The sequence below is a fragment of the Triturus cristatus genome, chromosome 2_2 (assembly GCF_964204655.1).
Source record: "Triturus cristatus chromosome 2_2, aTriCri1.1, whole genome shotgun sequence".
NCBI classification, from domain to species: domain Eukaryota; kingdom Metazoa; phylum Chordata; class Amphibia; order Caudata; family Salamandridae; genus Triturus; species Triturus cristatus.
The window spans coordinates 1,063,172,128-1,063,188,458 of NC_140582.1; the positions used below are offsets into that span (position 1 = coordinate 1,063,172,128).

The 16,331-nt window shown below is 45.0% G+C and overlaps 1 long non-coding RNA gene across 1 annotated transcript in view; it reads right to left on the reverse strand.

Moving 5' to 3' along the window:
• LOC146863153 (uncharacterized) overlaps positions 1 to 16,331 on the reverse strand; it is a 208,425-nt gene that overhangs the window by 89,832 nt on the left and 102,262 nt on the right. The window lies entirely within an intron of this gene.

Sequence of the window (16,331 nt, forward strand, 5' to 3'; positions counted from 1 at the left end):
GCTATCGATTCCATTCCAGCCCCACGAAGAGGGGGCAATCGGGAAAAGTTGCTAAAACAACGGGAAACAAAATTTATTCTAGAACTTGATAGCAAATTCCCGAATGGACTAAACAACACAGAAGACATGCATACTTTTCTATAAGTCTGGGTCTATTTTCAATGGATTAATTATATGTGAATTTTTTAAGATTTTAATCAAGCTATAGCAGTGCAAGCTTGTGAGGTCTTAATCACATACGATTATCAATGGAAGATTTTCAGACAATGGTCATTTCTAGATTTGATGAAGCTCTTTAAATCAAATATACCCTTCAGGTTTGTTGGTTAAATAAGCACTTTCATGAATTACACTCGTCCCCTGTTAAACTGAAAAGCAAAAAGGCATTTACAGCTTGCCTCTCTTTTTAAACATCTTTTTAAGCACCTTTTATATTAATTCTATAGGAAATAACATTAGATTTCTTATTTTTGGGTTATTTATTAATTTATACAATCTGCACTAGGCACTTTAGATTATAAATAACACATAATAGTAATTTTTGGCACAGTCATTTTTTAAACATATGTACGTATAAATTGTTCATGTAATAAACTCATGCATCTAAAGGAAATTGACCCCTGCGCAAATTTGGCTGATTAAAAAAAAATGCTTTTTTTGGACCTGGCGTCCTTGTGGGACCCCCTGAGCAGGCCTAGGGGGTCAGGGTGTTTCTACCCTGCCCCCTTGTCTTCATTTTTCACTTTGTTTCACCCTTTTTCTTGTGACTCGGTTCTACCGAGTCACAAGATGGCTGCCAACACTTCCTGGTTTGGAGTGTTGGCAGCCAATCAGAGTGAAGCTCGTGCCTGGGAGGGTTCGCAAACCCTCCCTGGTGCTCAGATATCGATATTTTTCTTTTTTCTAATATCTCAAGAACTACTGAACTGATTCACACCATTTAACAAAAAGGGCTCTTTCTGAACCAAGACCTACCTTGTTGCCAAATTTGGTGCAATTCCGTTCATCAGTTCAGGCTGCAGCTTTGTTTAAAGTGTCCTATGGGAATTTACATGGGGAAAACACGTTTTGGGACCCCGCTTGGCGAATCTCCCCGAAACTTTCAAGACAGGAGCTGACCGGAGTACCCCACTAGTTTTGAACATTTTGCAAACATTTGTCAAAAGACGCCAAAGTTATTGGGAAAACAAAAACCGCTTTTTGAATAGAAACGAGGTCCTAACTATAACTACCTACTGGCGACCACGAGTAGGTAATTAATATATATATATATATATATGGCGGACTGGTACAAAGAAATTTGAATAAAAATCTCAGTGATTGGCACCGAAGTCTGGGTCCGTTCTTCGTCTTCCTAACCAAGGCAGCATCAGAGACGAATTTACATTCATATATATATATATATATATATATATATATATATATATATATATATATATATATTTTTTCCTTTTCCAATGAATTTGCGGCACTCAGTAGGTCCCAAAATCCGTTTTTTTTTTCATACCACAGCTATCACACCAACGCGTTTCGACCACACAGGGTCTTTTTCACGGTGGGTTGGCTTTTTTTATGTTTACAATTTATAGTCTCGCCATCCTCTGCACATAATGATGCATGATGGGAGTTGACGTTTTTGTTTGGAAAACATTTCATTATTAAACATTTTATACATTCTTATTGCTTGTAGAAGGCATGATATTTACATAGGCATTGTTAGTACAAAGTAATTAAGATGTGGCTGACATTCACTGACAGGTTTGGTGCACAGAAAAAACTTAATGCAATTATTTTGATTGAAATTTGATTGCAAATTAATTGAATAGTATGCAAAGGGGACATTGAATCTGCATTATATATGTGTCTTAAGGCATTGCAAAGCAAGTTAAATACATTTTTGAAGCGTTCGCTATTATTTAGTTATAGCGTTCACTTCTCAAAATTGTGTACCTGGGTGTAGTACCCTATAATAAATGCAATACATGATCTAAGTAGATGTTCTTGCGGCTGACTATTCAGTTGCTCATTTAAGGTCTGTACAGGACATTCCTTGAAACATAAATTGTTTAAATTGTATACGGTTAGTACCAGTAACTTGCATGATGCATTTAAGGACAGATAAACAAATAGTTTGTTATTTAAATTATAGAAACTATCAAATAGATCAGTTCCCCAATTTTTTCTTTTTATAAAAAGTCACTATAAAGGGAAGGATTACGTTTATGCTGCTCTGCTGTGACAACATATGTTTGTTGGAGAAAATCCCCAAACACCTTTAAATTCTGAGCATTATAGAGGTGTGTTAGATGTATGGCTAGCTGAATCGCTAGTGCAGAACAATAGACTAATGTGTGGCATTGTTACCAATCAGATTCCCTTATGTCAACCTATGCTATGTTTGTGTTTCTTCATCGATTTTTAGTCCAATGCTTTTTTTGTCTAAAAAATGTATTCATACTACCAGAAACAAATTTAACAGCCTCCAGCGAACAAAAATGCAAAATAACTTTCTTTGCTCTGCTGGTTCCAAAATACATCTAAAATGTGTCATTCGTTTCTCATGTTTTGAAAGTTTTGTTCGGTAGTTTGCTTACACATGGAACATGAACGAATGCATACAGACTTGCAGTGGGCAAGTGGGGCCTCTTGCTTTAACTCTCCCAAACTGGAGAGTTCATTTGTCTGACATAGAATGAGTTCGAATATATAAATAAACATGCAGCCATTTCTCAGAGCTGGGCCCCGAGCTGCCTGTCTGTGCACACAGTGTCCCAGTGCAGAACAGACTCCAGAGTAGCACGATTGTTATCTGTCTCCAGCTGCTTTCCGTCCTCCCCAAGACAGTAATGGATTGGCTGTCAGCAGCAGGAGTGTTCACACATTGGTCAGTGTTGGGATCAAGTGCTGGGGGTGTACAGAGGTTTCCTTTGTTTAAACACTTAGCTTGCCATAAGTAGTCTTATCAGCTCTTCTGGAGAGCAGCGCATTCATTAAGCAAATGGCCTGGAAGCAAACGCGAGGGCAACACACTTTACAAATGAACCCATGTTTTCATGATTCTTGGCCCCCGTGCCAACATTGATTAGAATTACAAGGAAAATAGGATGTTGTTTTAATAATATAAATCATCCGGAAGGGGCCTGCTGTTCCCTGGATGGTTCCATTTCACAATCCCCCTCTGTTTCGTGTCATTCTTAATCGAAAATGAAGCACAGTGGCGCACACGCAGGCGGACCCTGTGTTACTGTACAGGAATGCCGGAAGACAAGCAATCCAAACTAATTGGAAGATAGCACACGAGTACATGTTTCGGGTCCTGATGGAAGCGCCAGTAATAAATGGTGTATAAGTCTACAGCTGCAGCAAATGGGGTTAGGTAATTCGACAACGATGCCACGATACTTTATACAAATGACTGTCCCTCCTGGGTGAATATTTCAGAATTTTCCTAATATTTTAAAAAATATTTGTGAAAACTTTCAACAGGTTTTCAGAAGTACTACTGGAAATCATTTGTCATTTCATAATTTGGTGCATCCATAATAGCCCATAGGATACACCTAAGCTTGTGAAATGTCTTTGCATGCCTGTAATGACCCCTTTTTTAAAAATTATTTTCTCAAAGGATAAATATTTTCCCCCTTAGGTAAACCCCTTTGCAACTAATTGTGTGGGTGTTCTGCCTGTTATTAACCTAGAAATGGATTTACTGCTGCCTCTAACCACAGTAAATATTTGATCATGTCCAGCGTTGAGAGGGGTTGTGGAACAATTTGTGAATTCCGAGCAAACCAGTGCTTAATTTGAACTGGTGGTTCCTGGTGCTCGGCACCGGCACTTAATTATCAACACCTGCTCATATGACAGTCTGTCACATGGTGGCGCTGTTTTTCTAATATAGAGACGAGCACAACAGTTGTTTTTTAGTTCAATACACCTTATAGCTATTACTTGCCTTCCAAGCATTTCTACAGCTTTGGGGGCCGGTAATAGTCAGAATTGTCACACTTGTAGGGTTTCAAGGTTAGTAGTTGTGTTGGTTCTGTCAGAGGCGGCACTGGCAGGAGCAAAGGGATAGTTTAAGACAACTGACTTATTGTCAGTGAAATTGCTCCCCCACACTAACAGCTCCACCATCAAGTGAAGCCCACCTGAGCCCCTGCACTCTCGAGTGTTGCTGTTCGAGGCCCTCCTCCACCCGCAGGCTATACCTGCACAACACCATCTACCAGAGCTAACGGCTGCCCTTCACTCATCTGTACAGATCTTGCACACAATAGCCCTTATCAAGGAGGCCCTCGCAGCTGCTCTGCTTTATGTTTACCACGACTCAGACGCCACGTACACTTTTGCCCTGAAGAAGTTCATTGTTATGAACGAAACGCGTTGGCTGACAATTTTCTACATTTGGATGTTCACAATAAAAGACTGTCTAAAGACATATTCCAAAAGACTGCGATTCTTACTGAAACTTCTTCCTTCATATATATAAGGTGGTGCACCACTCCGTTCTTGGGCTCTATACCTGCACAACATCCCTGGTGTTCCAGTGGACTTTTTACTCCTTCTCTTGCCTTATCCGATCACCTCTTTCCTGTCACCTTCATTTTTCACCCCCTTTACTCTCTTGCTATCACTGCCCATCCTCCTTTTTCTACTTTTAAGCAGTTTTCTCTCCTTTTCTGGGCACCTCTCTCCCGTTTTCCCCACCGATGATGCCCCCGTGGCCCCTCCCCCCTAGCACGGCCAGCCCAAGCCAGTTTCCCCTCCACGCTCCCGCCTCCCAGCTGTCCAGCCCTCTCCGACCCCTACTTAATGGCGGCAGTGGGCGTGCCGCTGGCGCTCCAAAGGCAAGCCCGTCTGCACCCGTCCGCGTCCCGAATGCAACCAGCGCCAGAAACCCTGGACCGCCGACCCGCCAACGCTACAACCCAGCGACACTCCACGCACTCAGCCTAGGTCGCAACAACAACTGCAAGCTAGCATCACCAGCCAACACCCAAGGACCCATCAGCTGTCACCACTGCCGCCACACCTGCAGCACCGCCAAGACCACGGATCCAGCACAAACCGCCCGCAACAACGCAACAGCACCAAAGACCCTGCAATCCATCCTCCTTAACGTCCGATCCCTCCACAAACAGACCACTGAAATCTGGGAACTCCTCGACAGCACAAACCCGGATGTCGCATTCTTCACTGAAACCTGAACCAACACCACATCGGGACCTGACATCGCCATCGCCATTCCCCAAGGATACAAGATATCCCGGAAGGACTGCCCCACCTGCCCTGGGGGGGAATCGCCATTGTTCACAAATCCACCCTGCGACTGAGCACACTTTCAGATGAGCCCAAAGACCTGATGGAACACCTACACTTCAAGATACAGGCCAGCCTTGCCACCACCCTCCGGGCAACACTCATCTACCGACTCACCGGACCTCATGGACCATTCACCAATGCCATCACGGACAGCATCACCCCGCAGGCCATCGCGTCCACCAACTACACCTTGCTGGGAGACCTCAACTTCCACCTCAACAACCAACAAGACCACAACACCACATCCCTCCTGGACAACCTCCACAACATAGGACTCCGCCAGATCATGATGGAACCCACGCACCATCGACCACATCTTCACAACAGGAAACTCCATCAGTTTCAGCTGCACCACCAAACTCCTGTGGACAGACCATCGCTGCATCCATTTCAGCTTCAGTACACCAACCATCCACAGAACCCAGTACCTGCTCCCACAAAGAAATTGGACCAAAACCACCAACGACCAGCTCTCCACCACACTCGGCAAGTCCACCCCAACCATCACGGACAAGGATGACCCCGACACCGCAGCCCGAACCCTGCACAGATGGATCTCCGACTGCGCCAACACCTTAGCTCCCATCAAGAAGAGCAACAACAAACACGTCAGGAAAGCCAGCTGGTTCACCACCAAACTCCAAGAGTCCAGACGCACATGCCGCTGCCTCGAAAAGGCCTGGAGAAACTCCAAAGCTACAGAAGCCCACAACAACTTCAGAGCTGCCACCAACGCCCACAACCAACTCATCAGAAATACAAGAAAGAAAGTGCTCGAAGACAGAATCTCCACACACGTTCACAACAGCAAAGAACTCTTCAGCATCATCAAGGAGTTCGCCCAACCCATCAGCAAGTGTACAGACATACCTCCCTCACAAGACCTCTGCGACAAACTCAGCACCTTCCTCCATCACAAAATCAAGAACATTTACAACAATTTCGACGAATAAAGCCAACACCCAGAACCCACACCAACCACCCCCGACACCTTAAAGACAACGATTGACAGCTGGACAACCCTCATCACCGAAGCCACCCTGAAGACGATGAAGTCAATCCATTCCAGGGACCCCACAGACCACTGCCCCTACCACATCTTCAACAGAGCTGCCAACACCATCACCACTATGCTTTGTCACACCATCAACCGCTCCATCACGAACGCCTAAATCCCCTATGACTGGAAGCACGCTGAGATCAACCCCCTCCTGAAGAAACCCTCAGCGGACCCCACCGACCTAAAAAACTACAGACCCATCTCCCTGCTCCTGTTCCCAGCGAAAGTCATTGAAAAAGCCATCAACAACCAACTCGCCACCTTCATCGAAGAGCACAAAATTCTTGACTCCTCCCAATCCGGCTTCAGAAAGAACCACCGCATGGAAACCGCCCTCCTCGCCGCAACAGATGACATCCGCTCCCTCCTGGACAGAGCAGAGACAGTAGCCCTCAACCTCCTTAACCTTTCAGTGGGCTTCGACACAGTCTCTCACCGCATCCTAACACGCAGGCTGGGATCCGGGACAAGGCCCTCGAATGGACCCGCTCATTACTCTCCATCAGAACGCAGCGAGTCATACTCACTTCCTTCCACCGACCACCTGCAGAGTCCCCCAAGGATCTTCCCTCAGCCCCACGTTGTTCAATATCTACATGGCTTCACTCGACCCCATTGTTAGAATCCACTGACTCAACATTGTTTCATACTCAGATGACACCCAACTCCTCCTCCTCCTATCCAACGGACCCAACGCAGCCATACACAACTTTCAATAAGGCATGGAAGCAGTCGCCAAATGGATGAACAGCAGCTGTTTACAACTCAACATGGACAAAACGGAAGTACTCATCATGGGCCCACACCCCAACGGCTGGAACGACACCTGGTGGCCCCCGCCCTCGGAAGCCCGCCCACGCCCATGGACCATGCACGCAACCTCGGAATCATCCTAGATTCCAAACTCAAAATGGACCACCAGATCAACTCCATCGCATCCTCCTGCTTCCACACCCTCTGCCTCCTATGCAAGACCTTCAAATGGATCCCCCTCGAACACAGAAAGACCGTCACACAAACCCTCCACAGACTCCACTATGGCAACGCACTCTACGCCAGAATCAAGAAAAACCTCACCCGCAAACTTCAATACATCCAGAAAGCCACCACCAGACTAGTCCTCAACCTGCCACGACACTGCCACATCACCCAGCACCTGCGCCCACTCCACTGGCTCGCCATCGAGGCAAGAATCACCTTCAAGATTCTCACCCACGCACGCACACAAAGCCCTCTACAACACCGGACCAGCATACCTGAATAGCCCGACTCACATTCCAAGCACCCCAAAGGACACTACGAACAGCCCAACTCTCCTACGCCGTGGTCCCTCGCACCAGGAAGTCCAGATCGGGAGGCCGCTCTTTCTCCTTCCTCGTGGCCAGAGCCTGGAATGCCCTCCCGCTCCGCGTCAGACAGACGAACTCACTCCCCAACTTCACGAGGGACCTCAAAACATGGCTCTTCGATAGACAGCCTCCTTGAGGGACAGGACCCTGGGCCGCCTCCCCCCCAGCACCTTGAGACCCTTACGGGTGAGTAGTCGCACTTAACAAAGCCATTATTGATTGATTGATGATAGTGCAAGCTGCAGTGATCTCCTGACGAGGGCCCCAGCACTTATTTTTTCACAAAATAGGCACTGCCGCACACTTAGGAATTTGTGGTGTTTGCAAACTTTTCAGGGTATTCTACCCTGGAACACCAACTTGTTGTCTCTAATAGATTTGCTCCAATGGAATATTACACCGTACTGTGGTAATATTACGCATGATTAAATGAATTTACAAATGTCAATTATTAATCTCCATAACAGTTAGCCAGGTGCTCGATACAAGAACTTATTTGTGCACCGAAGTTCGATTTAGGTGCACAAACAAAAAACATCTGTGCTCACAAGTGAGAGTTTCTAAATCTGAAAATCAGGATCTGTGGTTTTTTATACTTGCTTTTAGGGACGTTTGACTAGGAAAAATATGCATATACGGTGGATCCTCTACACTCGCAGGTTTTTGATTAGATGGGAAAACATGGGTGTTCCAGGGAGGAGGCAGCAAGGGTTGGGCTGGCTTATAGGGCAATCTAGTAGTGTTGAAAGGCTACACTCACAGGCCAGTGTGTGGACTATTTTTTGGCTGTTTGTGTGCTGGTTTTATGGGCTGTTAGACTGGTTTTTAGTGTTGAGTTCTCCACTGTTACCACAAATATTGCCTGCAGCAAGCACGGATGCATGCAGTTTCCCACACATTGAAAATCACATATACAGCCTGTAATTACAAGTTCAAAAATGCCCTGATTTGCACATTGGGGCCACTTTACTAGCTATTTGATTCGCTAATGCTAGGCACTATTATTTTGGTGCACTGGCGTATTTTTTTGTGGCCATTGGGAAAAGAGAGAACACTCATAAAACTAATACCCTTGTAAGTTATTCACATGCATTCTCAGTGCGTTTATACACCATTTACCTGTATACACCTCATTTTAAAAAATTGGAGTCAGTGGCAAATGGGGATAACATAAACCTCTCTTTATTTATTTGTTTATTTATTAGGAGTTTTGTACTGTGTTGTTATGGGCAATGGCAGTCATAACAGATGGGTGGAATCGTTATCAGTGATGAGTTCAGTTAGAAAGTAAGCCTGTATTTTTCAGCCTTCAGACTTTCTTAAATCTATAAGGTTAGACTCAGATCTCAAGGAGATACTGACAGTGTAGAAGAATAGGTATTGTTTTACCTCCAAAAATATTTTCCTTGTTGAGAAAAAATACAGTAAACTGTGCTTTAGTCTGCAGGGTGGCCAACATCTAAATTGCCCACCCTGGAGGCAATTATTTGGATTACATTTGGAGGAGGAAGAGGAGCATGCATGAGAATCCACTGGATTTTAGGCCAATGCCTACCAGACAGTGTAGCTGGCTCGTTGCTAAGACGTCTTGGAGACATGATGAACACTGACCTACAAATGCATTCCACCCATTGTTTATCATTGGCTTTGTGGTTTGTAAGTCACATTTGCTTGCTTCTATTTGCTGGCTATATTTTAATAGGCTGTCCAGCATGTCTTTGTACCTCCCGAGAAGGATAGCCTGTTTACTGTATTCTTCCACAAGTGCTTGATTGCTCATTTTCTGTAAACAGCCCATTAAATGTTCTTCTTATCTTGTCACAATTGCTGTGCATTCAAAGACAGAGGTCAAATGTCAAGCTCTGTCTTCGAGGGGCCTTGGTGATTACTTTTCTTTCTCTGACTTTATCTTACAATCTGGAGGTGTAAAAGGAGAGGATTTTTTTGTGTGCTGGAAAAAATGATTTTATTATGATCAAAACAAATCTAAACAGGTAGGTGATGCCATTTGCGCACATCATGGTTTGCGCGCTGTATTGTTTTATTAGTAAAACTGTATGTCTGTGCAAAGGTAATGATCATTTCAGCTGAAAATGTGTTGTCTGTAATGGCAATGCACTTCCACACCATGCATACTCCACTGTATCCCACTGTCTGCCACTCCACTCTACAATACTCTACTCCACTCTGTGCCACTCCACGCCACTCTACCCCACTCTACTCTACACCACTCTACTCTACTCTACACCACTGTACTCTACTCCACTCAAGGTCACTCTACTCTACTTCACTTTAGGCCACTCTACTCCAACCTGTGCCACTCTACTCAACTCTTTGCCACTCTAATCCACTCCACTCTCAACTACATGCCACTCCACTCTACAGCACTCCACTCGATTACACATTACTCTACTCCACTCTCTGATACGCTCCGACACTCTACGATACTCTTCATAACTTCACTCTAGGACACTTTACTCCACTCTATGACATGCACTGTACGCCAATCTAGCCACTCTACTCCACTCTACAACACTACACTCTATTCCATTCCATGCCACTCTACAGCACTCTGCGACAATACTCCACGCCACTCTATGTCCCTCCGTTCTTCGACAATCTCTACCACTCTGCTCTATGACCCTCCACTCTGCGACACTTTAGGCCGCTCAATGTCTCTTCACTCTAACCCACTCTACTCCTATTCATACTCTATGCCACTCCACTCTACGCTACCCTACTCTACGAAACTCTACTCTACAGCACTCTATGCCACTCTTTGCCAGTCCACTCTATGCCACTCCACTCTACAACACTTCACGCGGTGCCACTCCACTTTTCGACACTATGCCACTCCACTCTGTGCCACTCCACTCCACTCAATGCCACTTCACTCTATGACTCTACTCCACTCTGTGCCACTCCACTCTATGCCACTCCATTCTATGCCACTATGCTCTACGACACTCCACTGTGTGAATCTACTCCACTCTACTCTATGCCCCCTACTCCTCTCTTTGCCAGTCTGCTCTACTCCACTCTATGCCACTCTGCTCCATTCTGCTCTCCAACACTATTCTCAGCTGCAGCCTGCTCAGATAAACGCGGTGTGGTGGGGCAGGGGCGCGGCAGGGGGGAAGCCGACAGATGACGGAATAGGTATTATTTAATTATACCTATTCCATCTTCTGTCGACTTCCTCCCTCACACCTACCCCGCCCACCGCGTTTACCTATGCCAGCCGCCGCTAACTCCACTCTGTCCCATTCCACTCTACTTCACTCCACTACACTCTACTTCACTCCACGGCACTCTATGACACTCCACTGTGTGCCACTCTACTCTATGTCATTCTATGCCACTTCACCAGGGCCGAACTGGCTAACAGGCGTTTTGGTCGGCTGCCAAGCTAGGGCCCGATTTTACTGCAGTTGAGGCTGATTTATATTAATGGGGACCTGCATTTGCTTCTACGTAAAGAAAGCAACACAAATGGTTTTAAAGCACACTTTAAAACCATTTGGTTTTCCGTTCTTTACTTAGGAAGGCCAGTCCAGCCCTGCACTTCACTCTTGGCCACTTTACGCCTCTCTAATGCCACCAGATTTTATGCAGGGCCGCCAGATGTTTGCAAAAAGTTAGCACATTATTACGAAAAGCAAACACATAGCGTTCACTTTAGTGCTTTTTAAGTATATATGACCAACACATTGCATCTGCACACTTAGCACATTTGGTATCCTGGTGGTGGCTATAGAAGGCTCAGCATAGACCCACAGTGTTTACTTGATTTTAACAACTATGAAACACATTATACCACACGTTTTAAGGATTGAAGACAACACCACAGACATAGTGATTGCACATTATACAGACATCAAATTATGTCTTACACCATACTACATGTCTGAATGCCATTAGTGCTAAGTCTATTTTAGATACCATCATTGTTATAGTGATACGCATACTTGTATTTTTGCACATGATTTTAGCTATGAAATTGAGGATTACTAACATCTAGCAATCAACTTGTTTATAGTTCATATTGTATTTTTGCACTTGATTCTGGACAGGAAATCGTGGATCCGTAACATCTAGTTTACATTTGCACTTTGCATGCGATTTTAGCTATGTAATTGAGGATGTATGCATATTTGCATTTTGCACAGTAATGAAATCTGATGACCATCTAAAACTAGTGTCATTTTGTATAGTTCATATTTCACTTTTGTTCATGATCTTAGCCATTAAATAGAGGATCAGCAATACCTAGTATACTTTTGTATTTTGCACATGATTTTAGCCACAAGTTTATGGATGGTTTAGAGTGAGGATTAATTTATAGACAGTTGACTTATACACAATTGGTAGCTGATTAATGCTGAGCTTGTAAATAGGAAAGCTTCTTTTTGTTCTTTTTTCTCTCTTTTCTTTTTTCTTTGATAATTTGATGATTTTAATACAAAATTGCAATGGTTTTAATTAACTATATGCAATAAAATATTTACTTACTTACACTCTCTATGCCACTCCACTCTATGACTCTCCACTCTATGATACTCCACTCCACTCTACTCCACTCAATGACACTCTACTCTACACTTCTCCACGTTACAATACTTCACTCTACTACACTCTATGCCACTCCACAACACTCTACGACACTTTGTGCCACTCCACGACATTCCACTCTGACACTCTGCACCCTTCCACCTTACGGCAATCCACTCTACGACATCCTTACGATACCCCAGTCTACGACACTCTACGCCACTCAACGCCAGTTTTCTCCACTCTGTTTCTCTCCACTCTACAACACTCCACTCTGCGATACTCTACCCCATTCCACTCTACAACACTCTATGCTACTCCACTGTACGCGATTCCACATCACTTTACTCCACCCTACATTGTGCCACTCTACGCTATGCCACTCTACTCCACCCTACGGCATTCCACTCTATGCCCCTTCACTCTACACTTCTTCCCATTTTCTTTTTTTTTAAATAGAAGAATATCATCTGTATTAGCAGCAAATTTCAGATGATGATCACCATAAGAAAAACCAGAAATAGAAGAATTTTTATTTTTTTATTTAAAAGAAATGTTTGTTATGCATAACCATGTGCCTAAATCCCTGAAGCTGGCATCCAAGAATGATTTAAAATAGAATTGGGATGACACAGCTGTTACACCGACAACCCAGAGGTCCGGCAGCGATTTTAGACATTGCGCGTTGAAGTGGCATAGGTTATATAAAAGACTGCGTAAAATATACAAAATATACAAACCCGTGTCCAACAATTAAAACAATTATACCTCCCCCGCTCCCACCCCACCTGTCATGTCCACACTTTAATGACTAAATATCTGCTCACCTGACGATGTCTCTGGTACTCATGAAGTGTACTACTGTTGCATGGGTCCCCAAACCCGTTTGCGTTGGACAATTTTCTATAGCGTTAGGCATATCCCCAACTGCCCAGGAGTATGGTGAGGACTAATAGACCCGTTTAGCGCAGTAGCCCTCAAGCAGCATTATTTCTCAGAAGGTCTGCCCCGCCGGCCCCAACCAGTTCACAAGTGGAGCCCATATGTCTTTAGGCCTAGATCTGCTTGGCATTAGTTCCCATTAGCATGTTAGTTGATCTTTGCAGTATATAGAGGCTGTCAGCCATTCTGCAACTGTAGGAGGATGTTGTTTTTCCCAATGCATGGCCACCTGACGCTTTGCTAGTAGCAGCAGCATAGCCGCAAGTTTACGAGAGCCCTTCGGGACCTCCAGTATGAAGCCCAGCAATGCTATCAGTGGTGTGGCCCGAAGGTGAAATCCGGTGATTTGTCCGTTGTGTAAGAAAATTGACTCCCAGTATTGTGCTATTACACCACAATGCCATGCCAGATGCGTAAATGTGGCTGCAGGTGTACCGCATCTCCAGCAATTCGTGTCTGGGCGTAGGCCTATTCGGTATAGTTGTGGTGGTGTGCAATAGACTCTGTGTATGAAATTGAAATTCACAAGCCTCAATCTATAATTCGGCGACAGATGCTCCAGCTGGGAGCAGCAGAACTGCCATTGTCGATCTGTAACAGTTATGCATGCCTCTGTTTCCCAATCTGCTTTGGTAGTAGGGAGATGGGGGAGTGCTTTTGTGTTAAACTATATATTCGCGTTATCAGTTTGCGGGGAGATGGATTTGACAATAAATTTTCTAGCGCTGGCAATGTAGGGGGTTCCCTTGGGAAGTCCGTATATCTAGCCCTGCATGCAGCTCTGAGTTGATAGTACAACAGCATGTCCAATGCTGTTGGCGCCTGAGTCCCGCACATCTGCTGAAGTGATATGAATGTTGCCTCCGGGTAGAGGTCGCCCCCTTTCACCAAATCATGTGCTGTTGCCCTCTTAGTGGTGGCCTTATCCATCAGTGGCGTTAGTAGTGGATTACCCCTCAAGGGCATAGATGGTGCGTACAATTCCCTCAGGCCCGCCCTCTTTGCAATACCTCTCGAAGCCCAGCGGGTTGCCTCCACTGTATCTATTTCTAGATGAGGTTGTTTGTATGGCTTATAAACAGCCGCGTTCAAAGGTATAGGAGCAACATGATCTATTTCTATCGCCACATGGGGTGAAATGGGATTGGGTGATGCCAGAAGTTCAGATACTGCGCCTGCGCACTATAGGCATATAGCTAAAAATCTGGAGTGCCTAGGCCTCCCTGCGCCGATGGCAGTGTCAATAGATTCCATGATACCCTAGGTTGTTTGCCCGCCTAAACCAATTCAAGGATGAGAGAGCAAAGCCGTTTAAAAAAGTGAGAGTTCAGTGGCATAGGGATGTTTACAAACAAATATAATAATTTGGGTAGGATTACCATTTTGGTCATCGCAATGCGCCCTGTCAAGGACAGCAGTAGTAATTTCCATCTGTGAATTTTGCTTTCTATCCAGTCAATCACGCTGCCATAGTTGGCCAACCAAATTTCTTGTAGGGACCTACTCACTCTGACCCCCAAATACCTCGGCCCAGTGTATCGGGAATTCTGTGTCAAATGGAGTGGTGTCATCAGTTAGTGGGAACAACACAGATTTAGTCCAATTAATCTGAATACCTGTCAGTCCCCCATATCTAACCAGTTCCCTCATGACCGCATCAAAATTATCACTTGGATTGACCAAATAGACAGCCATATCGTCGGCATACATGGAGATCAGGAGGCCCCTAGAGGTAAATCCTATACTCCTATGAGTGTGGTGTTGATGAAGTCGGGCTGCCAATGGTTCCGTGGCTATAGCAAATAACAGGGGCGAAAGAGGGCAGCCCTGCCTTGTCCCTCTTGTGATTTCGAAAGATTCTGATACCTGCCCATTCACCCTAACTCTCGCCATCGGTCTTGTGTATATTATTTGCATCTGCTTGATAAACAAGGGGCTAAGACCCATTTTGGGCAATAAAGTAAAGAGGAATTTCCACTCTAGGGAATCAAAAGCTTTAGTCGCATCAAGCAACGCGGCAACTGCCTGAACATTGGGGGCCAGATAGTGCAGGAGTCCAAAGAGAGTTCTTAGATTGTGAGCGGTCGAGCGCCCGGGTATAAACCCGGATTGATCTGGTAATGCAATCTGCGGGAGCATCGGTTGCAGCCTATTCGCTATCAATTTGGCATATCTTGGCATCTAAGTTAATTAGCAAAAGGGGGCGGTATGACTCCGGCCGAGTAGGATGTTTATCAGGTTTAAGTATGGTAATTATAATTGCCTCACGTAAGGTAGGAAGAAGCGTGCCTGTTTCCATGGCCTCTAAATATACCTGTAAGAGCCGGGGGGCAATGATATCAACATATTTCTTATAAAAGACGGCAGTCAGACCATCCGCACCTGGTGCCTTGTCGGCCGGCATGCTATTGATTACTTGCCGTACATCCTCTGCCGATATTGGCAGTTCCATATATTCTCGGGCCCTATCATTGAACCATGCTAGTAGGACAGTGTTTAGGTATTCTGAAATATCCGTCTGAGATGGGTTAAATTGGGATGTGTATAGGTGTTGGTAAAAACTGGTCATCATTTGCAATATATCTGACGGTGACCTGACCACCACCCCGTCGTCTGTGTGAAGTTCAGTAAGGTAGTCGGTGCCTCTGGGGGATCTGAGTAAACCCGCCAGTGTTTTCCCTGCGCGCTCGCTCTCTCCATAGCGCCTTGCCTGAGTGTATTTGTGTAGAAATTTCGTTTCCCTTTCCGCCTCCTGTTGGAATTCCGTTAATTTGGATCAGAACTGGGCCGCGATATCTGGGGCAGGGTTTGTTAATAGCAACCTTTCAAGTTTCTTAAGTCACGCTCCACCCTGTGAAGGGTATTACGAATATCTTTGAGGACCCCTGTTCTTAGCGCTATGCAGTTCCCCCTCGTAACCACTTTGAATGCTTCCCAAAGGACCCCCGGAGAGTCCACCGTGCCCTCATTCAGTGGAAATAATCCACCAATTTTTCACGCAGCTCCTCACGAAAAACCTGATCTAAGAGTGCACCTAAAGGGAATCTCCAGGTAAACGGTTGTTTATATGGCTCAGGTATTCACAGCTTTATATAAGTGGGTGC